Here is a 27,770-nt window from a genome sequence, read left to right on the forward strand (position 1 = left end):
AGTAAAATCAACAGAGGCTTTAAAATAATCTTTAATAAATTATAAAAAAAATAAGCTGGTAAAAGACAATTCTTCTTAATGTTAAGAAATTATAACCTTACCTTTTTCATGGACAATCACCTATTAAAAAAACATGAACAGAATGAGTAAAATGTTCTTTTTTTTAAATTATTGACGAGAGGGATGATGATTTACAGGACACATTTGTTTGTGTTGTCAACAAGTTAACTTACTTTAATCTGCAATAATCATCTACACTTTATGGAGACAAACAGATACAAAAAAGTGAGTAGAAGTAATCATATATGAACAACTGAGTAAGTGGATTGAATATATAAAATACAATTTTTGTTGATGCCGTTAAGAATTGTGAACTTACCTCTGGTACAGTCATCTACAGCTTTATTAATACAATCAAATCATAAGGCAGCCAGGTATGAATTAGAACCTTGTGCTAGAGATACCACCTGAGTGATCACCAACCACATCAAGTATTTGGGAAGTTGATCCTGGGCTCTTCAGTCCTGCTGGTCACAAAATGTATATACTATTTGTATACGCAAACAGGTCCTCTACAGCGACTGTTTAAGTCCGAGTCGCTGTCGTCCACAGGAGCTGGTCAGAATCTTATGAGTGTAGAGGAGCTTGATCCGGAGGTGGCAGGCTGCTTGTCGTCGATGTCTTGGTAACCCCTCCTCTGCCTCTTCACACCGTCCAGTGCAGCAGCACTCTCCTCCCTGGTCCTCTTCACACCGTCCAGTGCAGCAGCACTCTCCTCCCTGGTCCTCTTCACAAGATCCTGTGCAGCAGCACTCTCCTCCCTGGTCCTCTTCACACTGTCCTGTGCAGCAGCACTCTCCTCCCTGGTCCTCTCACAAGGTCCTGGGCAGCAGCACTCTCCTCCCTGGTCCTCTTAGCACCGTCCAGTGCTGCAACAATCTTCTCCCTGGTCCTCTTCAAAACTTCCTGTGTCCTCTTCACAACGTCCTGTGCAGCAGCACTCTCCTCCCTGGTCCTCTTCACAACGTCCTGTGCAGCAGCACTCTCCTCCCTGGTCCTCTTCACACCGTCCTGTGCAGCAGCACTCTCCTCCCTGGTCCTCTTCACACCGTCCTGTGCAGCAGCACTCTCCTCCCTGGTCCTCTTCACACCGTCCTGTGCAGCAGCACTCTCCTCCCTGGTCCTCTTCACACCGTCCTGTGCAGCAGCACTCTCCTCCCTGGTCCTCTTCACACCGTCCTGTGCAGCAGCACTCTCCTCCCTGGTCCTCTTCACACCATCCTGTGCAGCAGCACTCTCCTCCCTGGTCCTCTTCACACCGTCCTGTGCAGCAGCACTCTCCTCCCTGGTCCTCTTCACACCGTCCTGTGCAGCAGCACTCTCCTCCCTGGTCCTCTTCACACCGTCCTGTGCAGCAGCACTCTCCTCCCTGGTCCTCTTCACACCGTCCTGTGCAGCAGCACTCTCCTCCCTGGTCCTCTTCACACCGTCCTGTGCAGCAGCACTCTCCTCCCTGGTCCTCTTCACACCGTCCTGTGCAGCAGCACTCTCCTCCCTGGTCCTCTTCACACCGTCCTGTGCAGCAGCACTCTCCTCCCTGGTCCTCTTCACACCGTCCTGTGCAGCAGCACTCTCCTCCCTGGTCCTCTTCACACCGTCCTGTGCAGCAGCACTCTCCTCCCTGGTCCTCTTCACACCGTCCTGTGCAGCAGCACTCTCCTCCCTGGTCCTCTTCACAAGGTCCTGTGCAGCAGCACTCTCCTCCCTGGGCCTCTTCACACCGTCCTGTGCAGCAGCACTCTCCTCCCTGATCCTCTTCACACCGTCCTGTGCAGCAGCACTCTTCTCCCTGATCCTCTTCGAGTAGGGGCCCAGGCCTGAGGTGAATGGAGCAGACTCTTCTGGAGTGGAGACAGAAGGACCAGCAGGAACAGGCGGTCCAGCAGGAGGACGAGCAGGTAGACGGATGGGGAAAGGCGGTGCAGCAGGAGGACGAGCAGGTAGACGGATGGGGAAAGGCGGTCCAGCAGGAGGACGAGCAGGTAGACGGATGGGGACAGGCGGTCCAGCAGGAGGATGAGCAGGAGCGGGTGGACGGATGGGGACAGGCGGTGCAGCAGGAGGACGAGCAGGAGCGGGTGGACGGATGGGGACAGGCGGTCCAGCAGGAGGACGAGCAGGAGTGGGTGGACAGGTGGGGACAGGCGGTGCAGCAGGAGGACGAGCAGGAGCGGGTGGACGGATGGGGACAGGCGGTCCAGCAGGAGGACGAGCAGGAGCGGGTGGACCGGTGGGGACTGGTGGACACCCTGGGAGCTGCTTCACGAGAGAGGAGCGAGGTCTGGAGTCTTCATCTTCATCTTTTCCAGCGTCAGTCCAGTCCATGCTGTCATCGGTTTCTGGGTGTCCATGGTCATCAGTCCAGTCCATGAAGTCATCATCCTCCTCATCATTGCTGACATCGACGTCCATGAGGTGTTCGATGCTGTCGTCAAAGACTGGGGGACTGCCCCCAGCCTTACCTGCTAAAGGAATTCCATACTTACCTTTCGCCACGCCAGGAATGGAGACGACTGGGAGACGGCGATCCTGGTCAGCGTGGACAGCCCTGACGACTGCGGGGATGCCATCTCCTGCAGGCTGCGCGGGGACGTTGGACACAGTGTCTGAGGGGGAAAAGCCAAAGGGGTTTTAATAATAAAATCAACAATTAACTTTTCCTTAGATCATTCAATGTTTGTAACCAAATAAACAACAGTAATAAAAGTAAAGTAAGTTGAGGCTTTTTTAAGAGTGGCAGATATTGTGCACTATTTTATATTTCAAAGAAAATGAGAATAACTTGATTCTACATTTACTGGACCCTTTCTGACAGACTGAACATGAAAGAAAAGTTTTAGCAAGGACACATTCAGACTACATGGATGGAAAGAATATTCAATGATATGGCTGAAGAGTTTGAGTTTCAAAATTAGAAACTAAACTTCAAAGACCTTATCAAATGATGTCATGATTGCAAACATTTCTTACAGTGATAAAAACTTTAAAGGTGCGAGACATTAAAATAAAGGCTGCAGAATGACCTGCCAGCTGAATGACCTCATTGTTTTGACTGAGGAGAACAGCCGTGTTTCAGAATATATAAATATATATTTATTAATATATAAACTTTGATAATCATTTTGAAGCCATTCTTATCAAACTTTTGTTCAGGTAGGAGGTGCTCAACAATCCTATCCTCAATAGCCCATGAAGGATGCCTAAGCACGGTCCTAATTTGAGTTCATTGAATAGGCTATGAGTATTTTAAAAGGACTAGGTGTTAATATAAACTAAAGATATAATAAACCAGACTTCAACAGTCCAATCAAACGAACAAGATCCAAATCCACACAGAAGAACGTGCTCCTGTTTGTCACAGGAGGCGTGTGACGTCATGACGTCGCGTGTGTCATGACCATCATCTCCATGGTGCACAAGAAATACACATATTTAGCATTTTACGAATTTCTGCTGATATCATGCTAACATTTGCTTAATGTCGGTTCAAAATTTGGTAAAATAAAATGCTCTCAAACCAAAATAACATTGTTTAAACCACTTTAACTGTTAGGTAATTCCCTCCACTTTTTTCCCGGGATATTTGAAAGATTTAAGTCCTCAAAAAGTGTTTTACAAGGGGACGTCGACTAGTGAAAGGTTATTTCTAGAAATTAGTTTTCTATCAAACAGTCCTAATAACACGGTGTGAACGACTTTAAAATGTGAAAGTTACACTGATTTCTGAACTGATAACGCATTTAAAAGTTGTAGGGAGGATTAATACTGCATTATTAAGTAGTAAACTGATAAATTAGGCTGCATAAAAGGGTTAAAGTCTTACCTGAACACTGGTTCGGAGGAGCGACTCCCGTCGGCAGGTGTCCCGGGTCCATGAGTGGTCCGCTGAAGGCTATTTAAAGACTCTTCGGCTTTCCACTACAGATGAAATATCCAAAAGCTTTGTTGAAGTTTTGTAGAAGTTCTCTTGAGCGCGTTTCAAAGGTTAGCTTCACAGCTGAGATTTTGCAGGTCAACTCGTTCAAAGTTCAAGTGCAAAAGGGAAGAGTTGAAGGTTCGATGGCCTTATATAGCCTCGGTTGGATCTGTTTCCATGACAATTACTGACGCGCTTGCGTGCGTGCGTGCAGGTACAGAAAGAGAAATATTGTTTTTATTATTTATCACTATTATTTTATTTTCCCTGTATTCATTTTTATTTTTCATACTTTTACAAATGTGTAAATGGTATAAAAATACTTTCATGATGATATTTGTGTGTGTTTGTGTGCCCGTCCTCATGTCTCTGCGTGCAGATGCATTTCTATCTGTTATATAGCCTTCACATGTATAAGAGGCTATATATTCATGTTTCTATTTTGACTGAGACAGTCTACATTGTACTTCACTGTACCAGAGATACATGAGCTAAGTTACATCTGTAGGCCCTGGGCAGGAGACAGAGACAACATCTCTGTTAAAGATGAAACAACCCCACGATATAAAAGTGATATTTACATGGTTGATGCATGATGACTGAATCATAAAATGATAATGATAGGCTACATCAAGAAATAAAATCGGCGTTTGATTTTTTTTGTCAATTTGTTTCTCTCCAAAAAAAAAAAAAAAATCCGTGACAAAAACACAAAGTAGGCTACAACAGGAATGTGTTATCATCAAGCTATTTAAATCACCTAAATTCAATTACCTGATTAGTTTATTTTTAATTATTATTAAATTACGCTACGGTGCCTACAATATACAACATGCATTTTGTGAAGGTGAAAACAATCCAATCGCAAATATTTAATCAATTTAGCCTTAGAACAATGTTGATAACTTTGTCATTGTTTACATATTAATCATGTTTGCAGCTTGTAAATGTTTGCATGCATTTTCTTTCTGTAAGACACATTCGTTTTTAAAAGCAAATCAGCAGAAAAGAAGCTTTTGTATGTTGCAAAGTGTGTTAAGAATTTCTACATTTGAATCAAAGACATTAATGTGAAAGAAAAAAGTCATCATATCATCTTGTAATGTTGATTTTTTTTAACTGTTTCACATGTATACCAACATGTGAGCTAAAGGTACCACATTAAGAACTATTATCCAAATTTTGCATAAGCTTACTTCAGATTTGTATACCAACACTGACACTGATAAACCAGCAGAGGGCGCACAAGTACAGCTTCTCCCAGTCTTAGAGAAAGGAAAGCTGTAAGCCTCTGTTCAGGTTTTTAACTTAAGAATTCATTCTTCAGAACTACATCATGAACACAAGATGGTTGTGCATTATAGAGCATGTTTACTCATTTATTCTAATACGGTTTTTAGCTTAATCCTTTGTTTTATTTATAAACTTTGGGCTATGATGTTATGACCCTGCTTGCATGACAATGACAGTATCCACATTTGTGATCATCAGTGTACAGTGTTCTGTGTTCAAAATTAAACCAGTGCAATTAAAAAAAAAGACAAAAACTTTTACATAACCTGTGCAGGGATAAAGATGGATGTGTAGTTTAAACAAAACCTATTAACAGTTTAATAGAAGAACAGCAGCAAATTAGACCTGTACATAAACAAGGTAGACCTCCTGAAAGTTTATGCAGGCTATGTACAGCAGTGTTTGAAAGCAGGTAGTACAATTTTTAAAAACACTTTATAAAGAAGAGTCTGTGCCAACTTTAAAAGTGCTAATATGATTTATTATAGTTGGTTGTAAAGTTAATTGAAATATATTGGCACTAATTATTATGCAATTAATACATGACCAAAACATCACAGCATAAAATATGATATTTGATATGATCAACTAAATACTTTAAGTATAGAGTGTGAATGTCAGCAAAATCAGTAGTGTAGGGTGTGCATGAAGGATAATGTAGTGTGTATGTTGTTAAGAGTTCAAAGGCATAATATAATATGAGGCAACGCTGCAGTCCTCACACCACTGGCAGCGTGCCTGCAAAGAAAAGAGCAAAAAAATTAGGAACAAGTCAAAAAATACGAACCACATCCAAAAGCAGCAGAGAGCAGACTGGGTAACATGGCCTTGATTATATAGCCTGGGAGCACCAGGCCCCAGGTGTTTGTAGTAGTACACCTTGTGATCTGGCCTAAACAAACATTACAGTGACACCAAAAAAACATCCACCTTACTTTTTTCTCTCTGATCGTATCCTAATGTGTCTAACATCTAAGGTGTAAGACTGAAGAAATAGCATCCATTGGCTCAGCTTGTTTTTCAACTTCACCATGAATCTCTGTTGAATTTTCATCTTTGTCTACCAGCAGCTCCGTCAGTAAGTAAAATCTTAAGAGCCCCAATTTCAGTGCCTCATACAGCTCTCTCACATTAACAGTATCCTCAAGTTCTGCTTCCTGAAAGTCAACAATGTTGTGACTGAATTCTTCCCATTTTCCCTTTCTTGATTTCCCATTTGGGGAAAACAGCTGTTTAGCATGTGATATAATTTGCCCTCGGGTCTCTGTGTTTATCTATGTTCAAATGAACCTTGTAATTTACAAATGGCATGATAGCTACTATAATGTTTCCCTCAAGAGAAACATGTATCTTTCTATTATCATAGTGCTTTATCATTTGTATTATTATCATTTTTTATGAATGTTATTGTGTAATTCATTGCTTTTGTTTCTTTATTTACCCCTTTTTTTAATCTTATAACCCTCTCCAACACTAGTGTTATTCTTTTTCTTTATACAAAGCATCCAGATCACATAACACAAAAGTTGTCTTTGCATATTACACAAGTATGCACACATACCTGTTGACACCTGATGACACATACAAAACTTTTATTTCACCAATTTGTAGTTGATTTTACTGTTGTTACAAAAAGGAAATTGCTGCAACCTTTACCGTTTGTATTCTTTCATCTTTGTCCCAATGAACCTTGTTTTTATTTTATTTTTCTTTGTGTCTTTTTAACAGTCAGTATTGTACTTTTTCGATGTCTCTAGTTTGTAATGTAATACAAAGAATAGAAAAAATATTTTATCCATATTTCCTTTCAAGCAGCACTTTCACAGTGCTTGTTTTTGCCCAAATATGGGCATGGTTTTATACACACACACATATAGTAACAATATGTTACAATCTACCTATTAAACACAATCTATTGACATGACTGACACTGAGGCAGTAAAGGCTAAAGCTCTTTTTGATGTTCAAGATTAAGGAGCAGAAAACATTTGAGTAATTCCAGCTGCAAAACCCTCTCAAGCTGTGTCTTCTTACAGAAGGTTGTAGTACAAGTTCTTCATTGATGGACAGCTGGACAGCTGAGAGGATGAGGGACAAAATCACAGCCATCCTGGACAACTCCTCTCACTCTCTCCATGATGAGCTGTGGCAGACGGGCAGTTCCTTCAGCCATCTTTTATCTTTATTTTTATTTTATTCCTATTTTATTTGTACTCATATGCACGCTCTTCTTCTTTTCTTTTACTGCTGCAACACTTGAATTTCCCCACGGGGCATCACTAAAGGATTATCTTATCTTATTATCATTCCTTTTTTGGACCTGCTATAGCAGCAGTGAAGTAAACTTAAGTTTATCTGATTTGTTTCAATGTTTGTTCTAAATTATTCAAATAATATAATGAGTTTTACATATAAAACGAACTAAGAACCTTTGACAAATGATTAAATATCACACACTTAAAAGTTGCACTCGTAACAATAATTTATTTGATTTTTTTTTTTTGAAAATCAAAATCGCTGGGCTGCAGGCTGAAGAGGGTGGTGCTGCAGGTGGAGGTGGAGGGGCAGGACCGTTGAATTCATAGGGTTTATGTTTACAGTCAGCTGCTCCAGGAACGCAGAGGACTCCTGCCCTGTGAGACAGAAAAACAAATAGTGAATAAGAGAGAACAGAACTCTTAACAGTCGATATAATGTTATATTTGCCTTCCAGGAATGGAATGATTAAACCTATAATAAACATAATCCACATATTCAGAGTTATCTTGACCTTATCATTACTTTATTTTGTAACTTCAACTATTGAGGTCTCAGTGAGGGGATTACTTACTCAGAAAAATGAAAGAGAGGCGACCACCGCTCTCCAGCTGGTCCTGTAGTCATCCATCCTTCTCATCTGGTCTGGGATGTAAACATCTTCTCTTGATGTGGCGTCTTCATTCTCCTTGCCGGCATGTTGGTACAACAAAACACATAAAGATCCCACAGAGTTAGTCAGACAAATAATCATGAAATATATTTTAAGAAGTGCAAGAAATTCAACCAAAGTTGTTTTCAATTACATAGAGTAAAATCAACAGAGGCTTTAAAATAATCTTTAATAAATTATAAAAAAAATAAGCTGGTAAAAGACAATTCTTCTTAATGTTAAGAAATTATAACCTTACCTTTTTCATGGACAATCACCTATTAAAAAAACATGAACAGAATGAGTAAAATGTTCTTTTTTTTAAATTATTGACGAGAGGGATGATGATTTACAGGACACATTTGTTTGTGTTGTCAACAAGTTAACTTACTTTAATCTGCAATAATCATCTACACTTTATGGAGACAAACAGATACAAAAAAGTGAGTAGAAGTAATCATATATGAACAACTGAGTAAGTGGATTGAATATATAAAATACAATTTTTGTTGATGCCGTTAAGAATTGTGAACTTACCTCTGGTACAGTCATCTACAGCTTTATTAATACAATCAAATCATAAGGCAGCCAGGTATGAATTAGAACCTGGTGCTAGAGATACCACCTGAGTGATCACCAACCACATCAAATATTTGGGAAGTTGATCCTGGGCTCTTCAGTCCTGCTGGTCACAAAATGTATATACTATTTGGATACGCAAACAGGTCCTCTACAGCGACTGTTTAAGTCCGAGTCGCTGTCGTCCACAGGAGCTGGTCAGAATCTTATGAGTGTAGAGGAGCTTGATCCGGAGGTGGCAGGCTGCTTGTCGTCGATGTCTTGGTAACCCCTCCTCTGCCTCTTCACACCGTCCAGTGCAGCAGCACTCTCCTCCCTGGTCCTCTTCACACCGTCCAGTGCAGCAGCACTCTCCTCCCTGGTCCTCTTCACAAGATCCTGTGCAGCAGCACTCTCCTCCCTGGTCCTCTTCACACTGTCCTGTGCAGCAGCACTCTCCTCCCTGGTCCTCTCACAAGGTCCTGGGCAGCAGCACTCTCCTCCCTGGTCCTCTTAGCACCGTCCAGTGCTGCAACAATCTTCTCCCTGGTCCTCTTCAAAACTTCCTGTGTCCTCTTCACAACGTCCTGTGCAGCAGCACTCTCCTCCCTGGTCCTCTTCACACCGTCCTGTGCAGCAGCACTCTCCTCCCTGGTCCTCTTCACACCATCCTGTGCAGCAGCACTCTCCTCCCTGGTCCTCTTCACACCGTCCTGTGCAGCAGCACTCTCCTCCCTGGTCCTCTTCACACCATCCTGTGCAGCAGCACTCTCCTCCCTGGTCCTCTTCACACCGTCCTGTGCAGCAGCACTCTCCTCCCTGGTCCTCTTCACACCGTCCTGTGCAGCAGCACTCTCCTCCCTGGTCCTCTTCACAAGGTCCTGTGCAGCAGCACTCTCCTCCCTGGTCCTCTTCACACCGTCCTGTGCAGCAGCACTCTCCTCCCTGGGCCTCTTCACACCGTCCTGTGCAGCAGCACTCTCCTCCCTGATCCTCTTCACACCGTCCTGTGCAGCAGCACTCTCCTCCCTGATCCTCTTCGAGTAGGGGCCCAGGCCTGAGGTGAATGGAGCAGACTCTTCTGGAGTGGAGACAGAAGGACCAGCAGGAACAGGCGGTCCAGCAGGAGGACGAGCAGGTAGACGGATGGGGAAAGGCGGTGCAGCAGGAGGACGAGCAGGTAGACGGATGGGGAAAGGCGGTCCAGCAGGAGGACGAGCAGGAAGACGGATGGGGACAGGCGGTCCAGCAGGAGGATGAGCAGGAGCGGGTGGACGGATGGGGACAGGCGGTGCAGCAGGAGGACGAGCAGGAGCGGGTGGACGGATGGGGACAGGCGGTCCAGCAGGAGGACGAGCAGGAGTGGGTGGACAGGTGGGGACAGGCGGTGCAGCAGGAGGACGAGCAGGAGCGGGTGGACGGATGGGGACAGGCGGTCCAGCAGGAGGACGAGCAGGAGCGGGTGGACCGGTGGGGACTGGTGGACACCCTGGGAGCTGCTTCACGAGAGAGGAGCGAGGTCTGGAGTCTTCATCTTCATCTTTTCCAGCGTCAGTCCAGTCCATGCTGTCATCGGTTTCTGGGTGTCCATGGTCATCAGTCCAGTCCATGAAGTCATCATCCTCCTCATCATTGCTGACATCGACGTCCATGAGGTGTTCGATGCTGTCGTCAAAGACTGGGGGACTGCCCCCAGCCTTACCTGCTAAAGGAATTCCATACTTACCTTTCGCCACGCCAGGAATGGAGACGACTGGGAGACGGCGATCCTGGTCAGCGTGGACAGCCCTGACGACTGCGGGGATGCCATCTCCTGCAGGCTGCGCGGGGACGTTGGACACAGTGTCTGAGGGGGAAAAGCCAAAGGGGTTTTAATAATAAAATCAACAATTAACTTTTCCTTAGATCATTCAATGTTTGTAACCAAATAAACAACAGTAATAAAAGTAAAGTAAGTTGAGGCTTTTTTAAGAGTGGCAGATATTGTGCACTATTTTATATTTCAAAGAAAATGAGAATAACTTGATTCTACATTTACTGGACCCTTTCTGACAGACTGAACATGAAAGAAAAGTTTTAGCAAGGACACATTCAGACTACATGGATGGAAAGAATATTCAATGATATGGCTGAAGAGTTTGAGTTTCAAAATTAGAAACTAAACTTCAAAGACCTTATCAAATGATGTCATGATTGCAAACATTTCTTACAGTGATAAAAACTTTAAAGGTGCGAGACATTAAAATAAAGGCTGCAGAATGACCTGCCAGCTGAATGACCTCATTGTTTTGACTGAGGAGAACAGCCGTGTTTCAGAATATATAAATATATATTTATTAATATATAAACTTTGATAATCATTTTGAAGCCATTCTTATCAAACTTTTGTTCAGGTAGGAGGTGCTCAACAATCCTATCCTCAATAGCCCATGAAGGATGCCTAAGCACGGTCCTAATTTGAGTTCATTGAATAGGCTATGAGTATTTTAAAAGGACTAGGTGTTAATATAAACTAAAGATATAATAAACCAGACTTCAACAGTCCAATCAAACGAACAAGATCCAAATCCACACAGAAGAACGTGCTCCTGTTTGTCACAGGAGGCGTGTGACGTCATGACGTCGCGTGTGTCATGACCATCATCTCCATGGTGCACAAGAAATACACATATTTAGCATTTTACGAATTTCTGCTGATATCATGCTAACATTTGCTTAATGTCGGTTCAAAATTTGGTAAAATAAAATGCTCTCAAACCAAAATAACATTGTTTAAACCACTTTAACTGTTAGGTAATTCCCTCCACTTTTTTCCCGGGATATTTGAAAGATTTAAGTCCTCAAAAAGTGTTTTACAAGGGGACGTCGACTAGTGAAAGGTTATTTCTAGAAATTAGTTTTCTATCAAACAGTCCTAATAACACGGTGTGAACGACTTTAAAATGTGAAAGTTACACTGATTTCTGAACTGATAACGCATTTAAAAGTTGTAGGGAGGATTAATACTGCATTATTAAGTAGTAAACTGATAAATTAGGCTGCATAAAAGGGTTAAAGTCTTACCTGAACACTGGTTCGGAGGAGCGACTCCCGTCGGCAGGTGTCCCGGGTCCATGAGTGGTCCGCTGAAGGCTATTTAAAGACTCTTCGGCTTTCCACTACAGATGAAATATCCAAAAGCTTTGTTGAAGTTTTGTAGAAGTTCTCTTGAGCGCGTTTCAAAGGTTAGCTTCACAGCTGAGATTTTGCAGGTCAACTCGTTCAAAGTTCAAGTGCAAAAGGGAAGAGTTGAAGGTTCGATGGCCTTATATAGCCTCGGTTGGATCTGTTTCCATGACAATTACTGACGCGCTTGCGTGCGTGCGTGCAGGTACAGAAAGAGAAATATTGTTTTTATTATTTATCACTATTATTTTATTTTCCCTGTATTCATTTTTATTTTTCATACTTTTACAAATGTGTAAATGGTATAAAAATACTTTCATGATGATATTTGTGTGTGTTTGTGTGCCCGTCCTCATGTCTCTGCGTGCAGATGCATTTCTATCTGTTATATAGCCTTCACATGTATAAGAGGCTATATATTCATGTTTCTATTTTGACTGAGACAGTCTACATTGTACTTCACTGTACCAGAGATACATGAGCTAAGTTACATCTGTAGGCCCTGGGCAGGAGACAGAGACAACATCTCTGTTAAAGATGAAACAACCCCACGATATAAAAGTGATATTTACATGGTTGATGCATGATGACTGAATCATAAAATGATAATGATAGGCTACATCAAGAAATAAAATCGGCGTTTGATTTTTTTTGTCAATTTGTTTCTCTCCAAAAAAAAAAAAAAAATCCGTGACAAAAACACAAAGTAGGCTACAACAGGAATGTGTTATCATCAAGCTATTTAAATCACCTAAATTCAATTACCTGATTAGTTTATTTTTAATTATTATTAAATTACGCTACGGTGCCTACAATATACAACATGCATTTTGTGAAGGTGAAAACAATCCAATCGCAAATATTTAATCAATTTAGCCTTAGAACAATGTTGATAACTTTGTCATTGTTTACATATTAATCATGTTTGCAGCTTGTAAATGTTTGCATGCATTTTCTTTCTGTAAGACACATTCGTTTTTAAAAGCAAATCAGCAGAAAAGAAGCTTTTGTATGTTGCAAAGTGTGTTAAGAATTTCTACATTTGAATCAAAGACATTAATGTGAAAGAAAAAAGTCATCATATCATCTTGTAATGTTGATTTTTTTTAACTGTTTCACATGTATACCAACATGTGAGCTAAAGGTACCACATTAAGAACTATTATCCAAATTTTGCATAAGCTTACTTCAGATTTGTATACCAACACTGACACTGATAAACCAGCAGAGGGCGCACAAGTACAGCTTCTCCCAGTCTTAGAGAAAGGAAAGCTGTAAGCCTCTGTTCAGGTTTTTAATTTAAGAATTCATTCTTCAGAACAACATCATGAACACAAGATGGTTGTGCATTATAGAGCATGTTTACTCATTTATTCTAATACGGTTTTTAGCTTAATCCTTTGTTTTATTTATAAACTTTGGGCTATGATGTTATGACCCTGCTTGCATGACAATGACAGTATCCACATTTGTGATCATCAGTGTACAGTGTTCTGTGTTCAAAATTAAACCAGTGCAATTAAAAAAAAAGACAAAAACTTTAACATAACCTGTGCAGGGATAAAGATGGATGTGTAGTTTAAACAAAACCTATTAACAGTTTAATAGAAGAACAGCGGCAAATTAGACCTGTACATAAACAAGGTAGACCTCCTGAAAGTTTATGCAGGCTATGTACAGCAGTGTTTGAAAGCAGGTAGTACAATTTTTAAAAACACTTTATAAAGAAGAGTCTGTGCCAACTTTAAAAGTGCTAATATGATTTATTATAGTTGGTTGTAAAGTTAATTGAAATATATTGGCACTAATTATTATGCAATTAATACATGACCAAAACATCACAGCATAAAATATGATATTTGATATGATCAACTAAATACTTTAAGTATAGAGTGTGAATGTCAGCAAAATCAGTAGTGTAGGGTGTGCATGAAGGATAATGTAGTGTGTATGTTGTTAAGAGTTCAAAGGCATAATATAATATGAGGCAACGCTCCAGTCCTCACACCACTGGCAGCGTGCCTGCAAAGAAAAGAGCAAAAAAATTAGGAACAAGTCAAAAAATACGAACCACATCCAAAAGCAGCAGAGAGCAGACTGGGTAACATGGCCTTGATTATATAGCCTGGGAGCACCAGGCCCCAGGTGTTTGTAGTAGTACACCTTGTGATCTGGCCTAAACAAACATTACAGTGACACCAAAAAAACATCCACCTTACTTTTTTCTCTCTGATCGTATCCTAATGTGTCTAACATCTAAGGTGTAAGACTGAAGAAATAGCATCCATTGGCTCAGCTTGTTTTTCAATTTCATCATGAATCTCTGTTGAATTTTCATCTTTGTCTACCAGCAGCTCCGTCAGTAAGTAAAATCTTAAGAGCCCCAATTTCAGTGCCTCATACAGCTCTCTCACATTAACAGTATCCTCAAGTTCTGCTTCCTGAAAGTCAACAATGTTGTGACTGAATTCTTCCCATTTTCCCTTTCTTGATTTCCCATTTGGGGAAAACAGCTGTTTAGCATGTGATATAATTTGCCCTCGGGTCTCTGTGTTTATCTATGTTCAAATGAACCTTGTAATTTACAAATGGCATGATAGCTACTATAATGTTTCCCTCAAGAGAAACCTGTATCTTTCTATTATCATAGTGCTTTATCATTTGTATTATTATCATTTTTTATGAATGTTATTGTGTAATTCATTGCTTTTGTTTCTTTATTTACCCCTTTTTTTAATCTTATAACCCTCTCCAACACTAGTGTTATTCTTTTTCTTTATACAAAGCATCCAGATCACATAACACAAAAGTTGTCTTTGCATATTACACAAGTATGCACACATACCTGTTGACACCTGATGACACATACAAAACTTTTATTTCACCAATTTGTAGTTGATTTTATTGTTGTTACAAAAAGGAAATTGCTGCAACCTTTACCGTTTGTATTCTTTCATCTTTGTCCCAATGAACCTTGTTTTTATTTTATTTTTCTTTGTGTCTTTTTAACAGTCAGTATTGTACTTTTTCGATGTCTCTAGTTTGTAATGTAATACAAAGAATAGAAAAAATATTTTATCCATATTTCCTTTCAAGCAGCACTTTCACAGTGCTTGTTTTTGCCCAAATATGGGCATGGTTTTATACACACACACATATAGTAACAATATGTTACAATCTACCTATTAAACACAATCTATTGACATGACTGACACTGAGGCAGTAAAGGCTAAAGCTCTTTTTGATGTTCAAGATTAAGGAGCAGAAAACATTTGAGTAATTCCAGCTGCAAAACCCTCTCAAGCTGTGTCTTCTTACAGAAGGTTGTAGTACAAGTTCTTCATTGATGGACAGCTGGACAGCTGAGAGGATGAGGGACAAAATCACAGCCATCCTGGACAACTCCTCTCACTCTCTCCATGATGAGCTGTGGCAGACGGGCAGTTCCTTCAGCCATCTTTTATCTTTATTTTTATTTTATTCCTATTTTATTTGTACTCATATGCACGCTCTTCTTCTTTTCTTTTACTGCTGCAACACTTGAATTTCCCCACGGGGCATCACTAAAGGATTATCTTATCTTATTATCATTCCTTTTTTGGACCTGCTATAGCAGCAGTGAAGTAAACTTAAGTTTATCTGATTTGTTTCAATGTTTGTTCTAAATTATTCAAATAATATAATGAGTTTTACATATAAAACGAACTAAGAACCTTTGACAAATGATTAAATATCACACACTTAAAAGTTGCACTCGTAACAATAATTTATTTGATTTTTTTTTTTTGAAAATCAAAATCGCTGGGCTGCAGGCTGAAGAGGGTGGTGCTGCAGGTGGAGGTGGAGGGGCAGGACCGTTGAATTCATAGGGTTTATGTTTACAGTCAGCTGCTCCAGGAACGCAGAGGACTCCTGCCCTGTGAGACAGAAAAACAAATAGTGAATAAGAGAGAACAGAACTCTTAACAGTCGATATAATGTTATATTTGCCTTCCAGGAATGGAATGATTAAACCTATAATAAACATAATCCACATATTCAGAGTTATCTTGACCTTATCATTACTTTATTTTGTAACTTCAACTATTGAGGTCTCAGTGAGGGGATTACTTACTCAGAAAAATGAAAGAGAGGCGACCACCGCTCTCCAGCTGGTCCTGTAGTCATCCATCCTTCTCATCTGGTCTGGGATGTAAACATCTTCTCTTGATGTGGCGTCTTCATTCTCCTTGCCGGCATGTTGGTACAACAAAACACATAAAGATCCCACAGAGTTAGTCAGACAAATAATCATGAAATATATTTTAAGAAGTGCAAGAAATTCAACCAAAGTTGTTTTCAATTACATAGAGTAAAATCAACAGAGGCTTTAAAATAATCTTTAATAAATTATAAAAAAAATAAGCTGGTAAAAGACAATTCTTCTTAATGTTAAGAAATTATAACCTTACCTTTTTCATGGACAATCACCTATTAAAAAAACATGAACAGAATGAGTAAAATGTTCTTTTTTTTAAATTATTGACGAGAGGGATGATGATTTACAGGACACATTTGTTTGTGTTGTCAACAAGTTAACTTACTTTAATCTGCAATAATCATCTACACTTTATGGAGACAAACAGATACAAAAAAGTGAGTAGAAGTAATCATATATGAACAACTGAGTAAGTGGATTGAATATATAAAATACAATTTTTGTTGATGCCGTTAAGAATTGTGAACTTACCTCTGGTACAGTCATCTACAGCTTTATTAATACAATCAAATCATAAGGCAGCCAGGTATGAATTAGAACCTGGTGCTAGAGATACCACCTGAGTGATCACCAACCACATCAAATATTTGGGAAGTTGATCCTGGGCTCTTCAGTCCTGCTGGTCACAAAATGTATATACTATTTGGATACGCAAACAGGTCCTCTACAGCGACTGTTTAAGTCCGAGTCGCTGTCGTCCACAGGAGCTGGTCAGAATCTTATGAGTGTAGAGGAGCTTGATCCGGAGGTGGCAGGCTGCTTGTCGTCGATGTCTTGGTAACCCCTCCTCTGCCTCTTCACACCGTCCAGTGCAGCAGCACTCTCCTCCCTGGTCCTCTTCACACCGTCCAGTGCAGCAGCACTCTCCTCCCTGGTCCTCTTCACAAGATCCTGTGCAGCAGCACTCTCCTCCCTGGTCCTCTTCACACTGTCCTGTGCAGCAGCACTCTCCTCCCTGGTCCTCTCACAAGGTCCTGGGCAGCAGCACTCTCCTCCCTGGTCCTCTTAGCACCGTCCAGTGCTGCAACAATCTTCTCCCTGGTCCTCTTCAAAACTTCCTGTGTCCTCTTCACAACGTCCTGTGCAGCAGCACTCTCCTCCCTGGTCCTCTTCACACCGTCCTGTGCAGCAGCACTCTCCTCCCTGGTCCTCTTCACACCATCCTGTGCAGCAGCACTCTCCTCCCTGGTCCTCTTCACACCGTCCTGTGCAGCAGCACTCTCCTCCCTGGTCCTCTTCACACCATCCTGTGCAGCAGCACTCTCCTCCCTGGTCCTCTTCACACCGTCCTGTGCAGCAGCACTCTCCTCCCTGGTCCTCTTCACACCGTCCTGTGCAGCAGCACTCTCCTCCCTGGTCCTCTTCACAAGGTCCTGTGCAGCAGCACTCTCCTCCCTGGTCCTCTTCACACCGTCCTGTGCAGCAGCACTCTCCTCCCTGGTCCTCTTCACACCGTCCTGTGCAGCAGCACTCTCCTCCCTGGGCCTCTTCACACCGTCCTGTGCAGCAGCACTCTCCTCCCTGATCCTCTTCACACCGTCCTGTGCAGCAGCACTCTCCTCCCTGATCCTCTTCGAGTAGGGGCCCAGGCCTGAGGTGAATGGAGCAGACTCTTCTGGAGTGGAGACAGAAGGACCAGCAGGAACAGGCGGTCCAGCAGGAGGACGAGCAGGTAGACGGATGGGGAAAGGCGGTGCAGCAGGAGGACGAGCAGGTAGACGGATGGGGAAAGGCGGTCCAGCAGGAGGACGAGCAGGAAGACGGATGGGGACAGGCGGTCCAGCAGGAGGATGAGCAGGAGCGGGTGGACGGATGGGGACAGGCGGTGCAGCAGGAGGACGAGCAGGAGCGGGTGGACGGATGGGGACAGGCGGTCCAGCAGGAGGACGAGCAGGAGTGGGTGGACAGGTGGGGACAGGCGGTGCAGCAGGAGGACGAGCAGGAGCGGGTGGACGGATGGGGACAGGCGGTCCAGCAGGAGGACGAGCAGGAGCGGGTGGACCGGTGGGGACTGGTGGACACCCTGGGAGCTGCTTCACGAGAGAGGAGCGAGGTCTGGAGTCTTCATCTTCATCTTTTCCAGCGTCAGTCCAGTCCATGCTGTCATCGGTTTCTGGGTGTCCATGGTCATCAGTCCAGTCCATGAAGTCATCATCCTCCTCATCATTGCTGACATCGACGTCCATGAGGTGTTCGATGCTGTCGTCAAAGACTGGGGGACTGCCCCCAGCCTTACCTGCTAAAGGAATTCCATACTTACCTTTCGCCACGCCAGGAATGGAGACGACTGGGAGACGGCGATCCTGGTCAGCGTGGACAGCCCTGACGACTGCGGGGATGCCATCTCCTGCAGGCTGCGCGGGGACGTTGGACACAGTGTCTGAGGGGGAAAAGCCAAAGGGGTTTTAATAATAAAATCAACAATTAACTTTTCCTTAGATCATTCAATGTTTGTAACCAAATAAACAACAGTAATAAAAGTAAAGTAAGTTGAGGCTTTTTTAAGAGTGGCAGATATTGTGCACTATTTTATATTTCAAAGAAAATGAGAATAACTTGATTCTACATTTACTGGACCCTTTCTGACAGACTGAACATGAAAGAAAAGTTTTAGCAAGGACACATTCAGACTACATGGATGGAAAGAATATTCAATGATATGGCTGAAGAGTTTGAGTTTCAAAATTAGAAACTAAACTTCAAAGACCTTATCAAATGATGTCATGATTGCAAACATTTCTTACAGTGATAAAAACTTTAAAGGTGCGAGACATTAAAATAAAGGCTGCAGAATCACCTGCCAGCTGAATGACCTCATTGTTTTGACTGAGGAGAACAGCCGTGTTTCAGAATATATAAATATATATTTATTAATATATAAACTTTGATAATCATTTTGAAGCCATTCTTATCAAACTTTTGTTCAGGTAGGAGGTGCTCAACAATCCTATCCTCAATAGCCCATGAAGGATGCCTAAGCACGGTCCTAATTTGAGTTCATTGAATAGGCTATGAGTATTTTAAAAGGACTAGGTGTTAATATAAACTAAAGATATAATAAACCAGACTTCAACAGTCCAATCAAACGAACAAGATCCAAATCCACACAGAAGAACGTGCTCCTGTTTGTCACAGGAGGCGTGTGACGTCATGACGTCGCGTGTGTCATGACCATCATCTCCATGGTGCACAAGAAATACACATATTTAGCATTTTACGAATTTCTGCTGATATCATGCTAACATTTGCTTAATGTCGGTTCAAAATTTGGTAAAATAAAATGCTCTCAAACCAAAATAACATTGTTTAAACCACTTTAACTGTTAGGTAATTCCCTCCACTTTTTTCCCGGGATATTTGAAAGATTTAAGTCCTCAAAAAGTGTTTTACAAGGGGACGTCGACTAGTGAAAGGTTATTTCTAGAAATTAGTTTTCTATCAAACAGTCCTAATAACACGGTGTGAACGACTTTAAAATGTGAAAGTTACACTGATTTCTGAACTGATAACGCATTTAAAAGTTGTAGGGAGGATTAATACTGCATTATTAAGTAGTAAACTGATAAATTAGGCTGCATAAAAGGGTTAAAGTCTTACCTGAACACTGGTTCGGAGGAGCGACTCCCGTCGGCAGGTGTCCCGGGTCCATGAGTGGTCCGCTGAAGGCTATTTAAAGACTCTTCGGCTTTCCACTACAGATGAAATATCCAAAAGCTTTGTTGAAGTTTTGTAGAAGTTCTCTTGAGCGCGTTTCAAAGGTTAGCTTCACAGCTGAGATTTTGCAGGTCAACTCGTTCAAAGTTCAAGTGCAAAAGGGAAGAGTTGAAGGTTCGATGGCCTTATATAGCCTCGGTTGGATCTGTTTCCATGACAATTACTGACGCGCTTGCGTGCGTGCGTGCAGGTACAGAAAGAGAAATATTGTTTTTATTATTTATCACTATTATTTTATTTTCCCTGTATTCATTTTTATTTTTCATACTTTTACAAATGTGTAAATGGTATAAAAATACTTTCATGATGATATTTGTGTGTGTTTGTGTGCCCGTCCTCATGTCTCTGCGTGCAGATGCATTTCTATCTGTTATATAGCCTTCACATGTATAAGAGGCTATATATTCATGTTTCTATTTTGACTGAGACAGTCTACATTGTACTTCACTGTACCAGAGATACATGAGCTAAGTTACATCTGTAGGCCCTGGGCAGGAGACAGAGACAACATCTCTGTTAAAGATGAAACAACCCCACGATATAAAAGTGATATTTACATGGTTGATGCATGATGACTGAATCATAAAATGATAATGATAGGCTACATCAAGAAATAAAATCGGCGTTTGATTTTTTTTGTCAATTTGTTTCTCTCCAAAAAAAAAAAAAAAATCCGTGACAAAAACACAAAGTAGGCTACAACAGGAATGTGTTATCATCAAGCTATTTAAATCACCTAAATTCAATTACCTGATTAGTTTATTTTTAATTATTATTAAATTACGCTACGGTGCCTACAATATACAACATGCATTTTGTGAAGGTGAAAACAATCCAATCGCAAATATTTAATCAATTTAGCCTTAGAACAATGTTGATAACTTTGTCATTGTTTACATATTAATCATGTTTGCAGCTTGTAAATGTTTGCATGCATTTTCTTTCTGTAAGACACATTCGTTTTTAAAAGCAAATCAGCAGAAAAGAAGCTTTTGTATGTTGCAAAGTGTGTTAAGAATTTCTACATTTGAATCAAAGACATTAATGTGAAAGAAAAAAGTCATCATATCATCTTGTAATGTTGATTTTTTTTAACTGTTTCACATGTATACCAACATGTGAGCTAAAGGTACCACATTAAGAACTATTATCCAAATTTTGCATAAGCTTACTTCAGATTTGTATACCAACACTGACACTGATAAACCAGCAGAGGGCGCACAAGTACAGCTTCTCCCAGTCTTAGAGAAAGGAAAGCTGTAAGCCTCTGTTCAGGTTTTTAATTTAAGAATTCATTCTTCAGAACAACATCATGAACACAAGATGGTTGTGCATTATAGAGCATGTTTACTCATTTATTCTAATACGGTTTTTAGCTTAATCCTTTGTTTTATTTATAAACTTTGGGCTATGATGTTATGACCCTGCTTGCATGACAATGACAGTATCCACATTTGTGATCATCAGTGTACAGTGTTCTGTGTTCAAAATTAAACCAGTGCAATTAAAAAAAAAGACAAAAACTTTAACATAACCTGTGCAGGGATAAAGATGGATGTGTAGTTTAAACAAAACCTATTAACAGTTTAATAGAAGAACAGCGGCAAATTAGACCTGTACATAAACAAGGTAGACCTCCTGAAAGTTTATGCAGGCTATGTACAGCAGTGTTTGAAAGCAGGTAGTACAATTTTTAAAAACACTTTATAAAGAAGAGTCTGTGCCAACTTTAAAAGTGCTAATATGATTTATTATAGTTGGTTGTAAAGTTAATTGAAATATATTGGCACTAATTATTATGCAATTAATACATGACCAAAACATCACAGCATAAAATATGATATTTGATATGATCAACTAAATACTTTAAGTATAGAGTGTGAATGTCAGCAAAATCAGTAGTGTAGGGTGTGCATGAAGGATAATGTAGTGTGTATGTTGTTAAGAGTTCAAAGGCATAATATAATATGAGGCAACGCTGCAGTCCTCACACCACTGGCAGCGTGCCTGCAAAGAAAAGAGCAAAAAAATTAGGAACAAGTCAAAAAATACGAACCACATCCAAAAGCAGCAGAGAGCAGACTGGGTAACATGGCCTTGATTATATAGCCTGGGAGCACCAGGCCCCAGGTGTTTGTAGTAGTACACCTTGTGATCTGGCCTAAACAAACATTACAGTGACACCAAAAAAACATCCACCTTACTTTTTTCTCTCTGATCGTATCCTAATGTGTCTAACATCTAAGGTGTAAGACTGAAGAAATAGCATCCATTGGCTCAGCTTGTTTTTCAATTTCATCATGAATCTCTGTTGAATTTTCATCTTTGTCTACCAGCAGCTCCGTCAGTAAGTAAAATCTTAAGAGCCCCAATTTCAGTGCCTCATACAGCTCTCTCACATTAACAGTATCCTCAAGTTCTGCTTCCTGAAAGTCAACAATGTTGTGACTGAATTCTTCCCATTTTCCCTTTCTTGATTTCCCATTTGGGGAAAACAGCTGTTTAGCATGTGATATAATTTGCCCTCGGGTCTCTGTGTTTATCTATGTTCAAATGAACCTTGTAATTTACAAATGGCATGATAGCTACTATAATGTTTCCCTCAAGAGAAACCTGTATCTTTCTATTATCATAGTGCTTTATCATTTGTATTATTATCATTTTTTATGAATGTTATTGTGTAATTCATTGCTTTTGTTTCTTTATTTACCCCTTTTTTTAATCTTATAACCCTCTCCAACACTAGTGTTATTCTTTTTCTTTATACAAAGCATCCAGATCACATAACACAAAAGTTGTCTTTGCATATTACACAAGTATGCACACATACCTGTTGACACCTGATGACACATACAAAACTTTTATTTCACCAATTTGTAGTTGATTTTATTGTTGTTACAAAAAGGAAATTGCTGCAACCTTTACCGTTTGTATTCTTTCATCTTTGTCCCAATGAACCTTGTTTTTATTTTATTTTTCTTTGTGTCTTTTTAACAGTCAGTATTGTACTTTTTCGATGTCTCTAGTTTGTAATGTAATACAAAGAATAGAAAAAATATTTTATCCATATTTCCTTTCAAGCAGCACTTTCACAGTGCTTGTTTTTGCCCAAATATGGGCATGGTTTTATACACACACACATATAGTAACAATATGTTACAATCTACCTATTAAACACAATCTATTGACATGACTGACACTGAGGCAGTAAAGGCTAAAGCTCTTTTTGATGTTCAAGATTAAGGAGCAGAAAACATTTGAGTAATTCCAGCTGCAAAACCCTCTCAAGCTGTGTCTTCTTACAGAAGGTTGTAGTACAAGTTCTTCATTGATGGACAGCTGGACAGCTGAGAGGATGAGGGACAAAATCACAGCCATCCTGGACAACTCCTCTCACTCTCTCCATGATGAGCTGTGGCAGACGGGCAGTTCCTTCAGCCATCTTTTATCTTTATTTTTATTTTATTCCTATTTTATTTGTACTCATATGCACGCTCTTCTTCTTTTCTTTTACTGCTGCAACACTTGAATTTCCCCACGGGGCATCACTAAAGGATTATCTTATCTTATTATCATTCCTTTTTTGGACCTGCTATAGCAGCAGTGAAGTAAACTTAAGTTTATCTGATTTGTTTCAATGTTTGTTCTAAATTATTCAAATAATATAATGAGTTTTACATATAAAACGAACTAAGAACCTTTGACAAATGATTAAATATCACACACTTAAAAGTTGCACTCGTAACAATAATTTATTTGATTTTTTTTTTTTGAAAATCAAAATCGCTGGGCTGCAGGCTGAAGAGGGTGGTGCTGCAGGTGGAGGTGGAGGGGCAGGACCGTTGAATTCATAGGGTTTATGTTTACAGTCAGCTGCTCCAGGAACGCAGAGGACTCCTGCCCTGTGAGACAGAAAAACAAATAGTGAATAAGAGAGAACAGAACTCTTAACAGTCGATATAATGTTATATTTGCCTTCCAGGAATGGAATGATTAAACCTATAATAAACATAATCCACATATTCAGAGTTATCTTGACCTTATCATTACTTTATTTTGTAACTTCAACTATTGAGGTCTCAGTGAGGGGATTACTTACTCAGAAAAATGAAAGAGAGGCGACCACCGCTCTCCAGCTGGTCCTGTAGTCATCCATCCTTCTCATCTGGTCTGGGATGTAAACATCTTCTCTTGATGTGGCGTCTTCATTCTCCTTGTCGGCATGTTGGTACAACAAAACACATAAAGATCCCACAGAGTTAGTCAGACAAATAATCATGAAATATATTTTAAGAAGTGCAAGAAATTCAACCAAAGTTGTTTTCAATTACATAGAGTAAAATCAACAGAGGCTTTAAAATAATCTTTAATAAATTATAAAAAAAATAAGCTGGTAAAAGACAATTCTTCTTAATGTTAAGAAATTATAACCTTACCTTTTTCATGGACAATCACCTATTAAAAAAACATGAACAGAATGAGTAAAATGTTCTTTTTTTTTAATTATTGACGAGAGGGATGATGATTTACAGGACACATTTGTTTGTGTTGTCAACAAGTTAACTTACTTTAATCTGCAATAATCATCTACACTTTATGGAGACAAACAGATACAAAAAAGTGAGTAGAAGTAATCATATATGAACAACTGAGTAAGTGGATTGAATATATAAAATACAATTTTTGTTGATGCCGTTAAGAATTGTGAACTTACCTCTGGTACAGTCATCTACAGCTTTATTAATACAATCAAATCATAAGGCAGCCAGGTATGAATTAGAACCTGGTGCTAGAGATACCACCTGAGTGATCACCAACCACATCAAATATTTGGGAAGTTGATCCTGGGCTCTTCAGTCCTGCTGGTCACAAAATGTATATACTATTTGGATACGCAAACAGGTCCTCTACAGCGACTGTTTAAGTCCGAGTCGCTGTCGTCCACAGGAGCTGGTCAGAATCTTATGAGTGTAGAGGAGCTTGATCCGGAGGTGGCAGGCTGCTTGTCGTCGATGTCTTGGTAACCCCTCCTCTGCCTCTTCACACCGTCCAGTGCAGCAGCACTCTCCTCCCTGGTCCTCTTCACAAGATCCTGTGCAGCAGCACTCTCCTCCCTGGTCCTCTTAGCACCGTCCAGTGCTGCAACAATCTTCTCCCTGGTCCTCTTCACACCGTCCTGTGCAGCAGCACTCTCCTCCCTGGTCCTCTTCACACCGTCCTGTGCAGCAGCACTCTCCTCCCTGGTCCTCTTCACACCGTCCTGTGCAGCAGCACTCTCCTCCCTGGGCCTCTTCACACCGTCCTGTGCAGCAGCACTCTCCTCCCTGATCCTCTTCACATCGTCCTGTGCAGCAGCACTCTCCTCCCTGATCCTCTTCGAGTAGGGGCCCAGGCCTGAGGTGAATGGAGCAGACTCTTCTGGAGTGGAGACAGAAGGACCAGCAGGAACAGGCGGTCCAGCAGGAGGACGAGCAGGTAGACGGATGGGGAAAGGCGGTGCAGCAGGAGGACGAGCAGGTAGACGGATGGGGAAAGGCGGTCCAGCAGGAGGACGAGCAGGTAGACGGATGGGGACAGGCGGTCCAGCAGGAGGATGAGCAGGAGCGGGTGGACGGATGGGGACAGGCGGTGCAGCAGGAGGACTAGCAGGAGCGGGTGGACGGATGGGCACAGGCGGTCCAGCAGGAGGACGAGCAGGAGCGGGTGGACCGGTGGGGACTGGTGGACACCCTGGGAGCTGCTTCACGAGAGAGGAGCGAGGTCTGGAGTCTTCATCTTCATCTTTTCCAGCGTCAGTCCAGTCCATGCTGTCATCGGTTTCTGGGTGTCCATGGTCATCAGTCCAGTCCATGAAGTCATCATCCTCCTCATCATTGCTGACATCGACGTCCATGAGGTGTTCGATGCTGTCGTCAAAGACTGGGGGACTGCCCCCAGCCTTACCTGCTAAAGGAATTCCATACTTACCTTTCGCCACGCCAGGAATGGAGACGACTGGGAGACGGCGATCCTGGTCAGCGTGGACAGCCCTGACGACTGCGGGGACGCCATCTCCTGCAGGCTGCGCGGGGACGTTGGACACAGTGTCTGAGGGGGAAAAGCCAAAGGGGTTTTAATAATAAAATCAACAATTAACTTTTCCTTAGATCATTCAATGTTTGTAACCAAATAAACAACAATAATAAAAGTAAAGTAAGTTGAGGCTTTTTTAAGAGTGGCAGATATTGTGCACTATTTTATATTTCAAAGAAAATGAGAATAACTTGATTCTACATTTACTGGACCCTTTCTGACAGACTGAACATGAAAGAAAAGTTTTAGCAAGGACACATTCAGACTACATGGATGGAAAGAATATTCAATGATATGGCTGAAGAGTTTGAGTTTCAAAATTAGAAACTAAACTTCAAAGACCTTATCAAATGATGTCATGATTGCAAACATTTCTTACAGTGATAAAAACTTTAAAGGTGCGAGACATTAAAATAAAGGCTGCAGAATCACCTGCCAGCTGAATGACCTCATTGTTTTGACTGAGGAGAACAGCCGTGTTTCAGAATATATAAATATATATTTATTAATATATAAACTTTGATAATCATTTTGAAGCCATTCTTATCAAACTTTTGTTCAGGTAGGAGGTGCTCAACAATCCTATCCTCAATAGCCCATGAAGGATGCCTAAGCACGGTCCTAATTTGAGTTAACTGAATAGGCTATGAGTATTTTAAAAGGACTAGGTGTTAATATAAACTAAAGATATAATAAACCAGACTTCAACAGTCCAATCAAACGAACAAGATCCAAATCCACACAGAAGAACGTGCTCCTGTTTGTCACAGGAGGCGTGTGACGTCATGACGTCGCGTGTGTCATGACCATCATCTCCATGGTGCACAAGAAATACACATATTTAGCATTTTACGAATTTCTGCTGATATCATGCTAACATTTGCTTAATGTCGGTTCAAAATTTGGTAAAATAAAATGCTCTCAAACCAAAATAACATTGTTTAAACCACTTTAACTGTTAGGTAATTCCCTCCACTTTTTTCCCGGGATATTTGAAAGATTTAAGTCCTCAAAAAGTGTTTTACAAGGGCACGTCGACTAGTGAAAGGTTATTTCTAGAAATTAGTTTTCTATCAAACAGTCCTAATAACACGGTGTGAACGACTTTAAAATGTGAAAGTTACACTGATTTCTGAACTGATAACGCATTTAAAAGTTGTAGGGAGGATTAATACTGCATTATTAAGTAGTAAACTGATAAATTAGGCTGCATAAAAGGGTTAAAGTCTTACCTGAACACTGGTTCGGAGGAGCGACTCCCGTCGGCAGGTGTCCCGGGTCCATGAGTGGTCCGCTGAAGGCTATTTAAAGACTCTTCGGCTTTCCACTACAGATGAAATATCCAAAAGCTTTGTTGAAGTTTTGTAGAAGTTCTCTTGAGCGCGTTTCAAAGGTTAGCTTCACAGCTGAGATTTTGCAGGTCAACTCGTTCAAAGTTCAAGTGCAAAAGGGAAGAGTTGAAGGTTCGATGGCCTTATATAGCCTCGGTTGGATCTGTTTCCATGACAATTACTGACGCGCTTGCGTGCGTGCGTGCGTGCAGGTACAGAAAGAGAAATATTGTTTTTATTATTTATCACTATTATTTTCCCTGTATTCATTTTTATTTTTCATACTTTTACAAATGTGTAAATGGTATAAAAATACTTTCATGATGATATTTGTGTGTGTTTGTGTGCCCGTCCTCATGTCTCTACGTGCAGATGCATTTCTATCTGTTATATAGCCTTCACATGTATAAGAGGCTATATATTCATGTTTCTATTTTGACTGAGACAGTCTACATTGTACTTCACTGTACCAGAGATACATGAGCTAAGTTACAT

The sequence above is a fragment of the Labrus mixtus genome, chromosome 10, assembly GCF_963584025.1.
Source record: "Labrus mixtus chromosome 10, fLabMix1.1, whole genome shotgun sequence".
Classification (NCBI taxonomy): domain Eukaryota; kingdom Metazoa; phylum Chordata; class Actinopteri; order Labriformes; family Labridae; genus Labrus; species Labrus mixtus.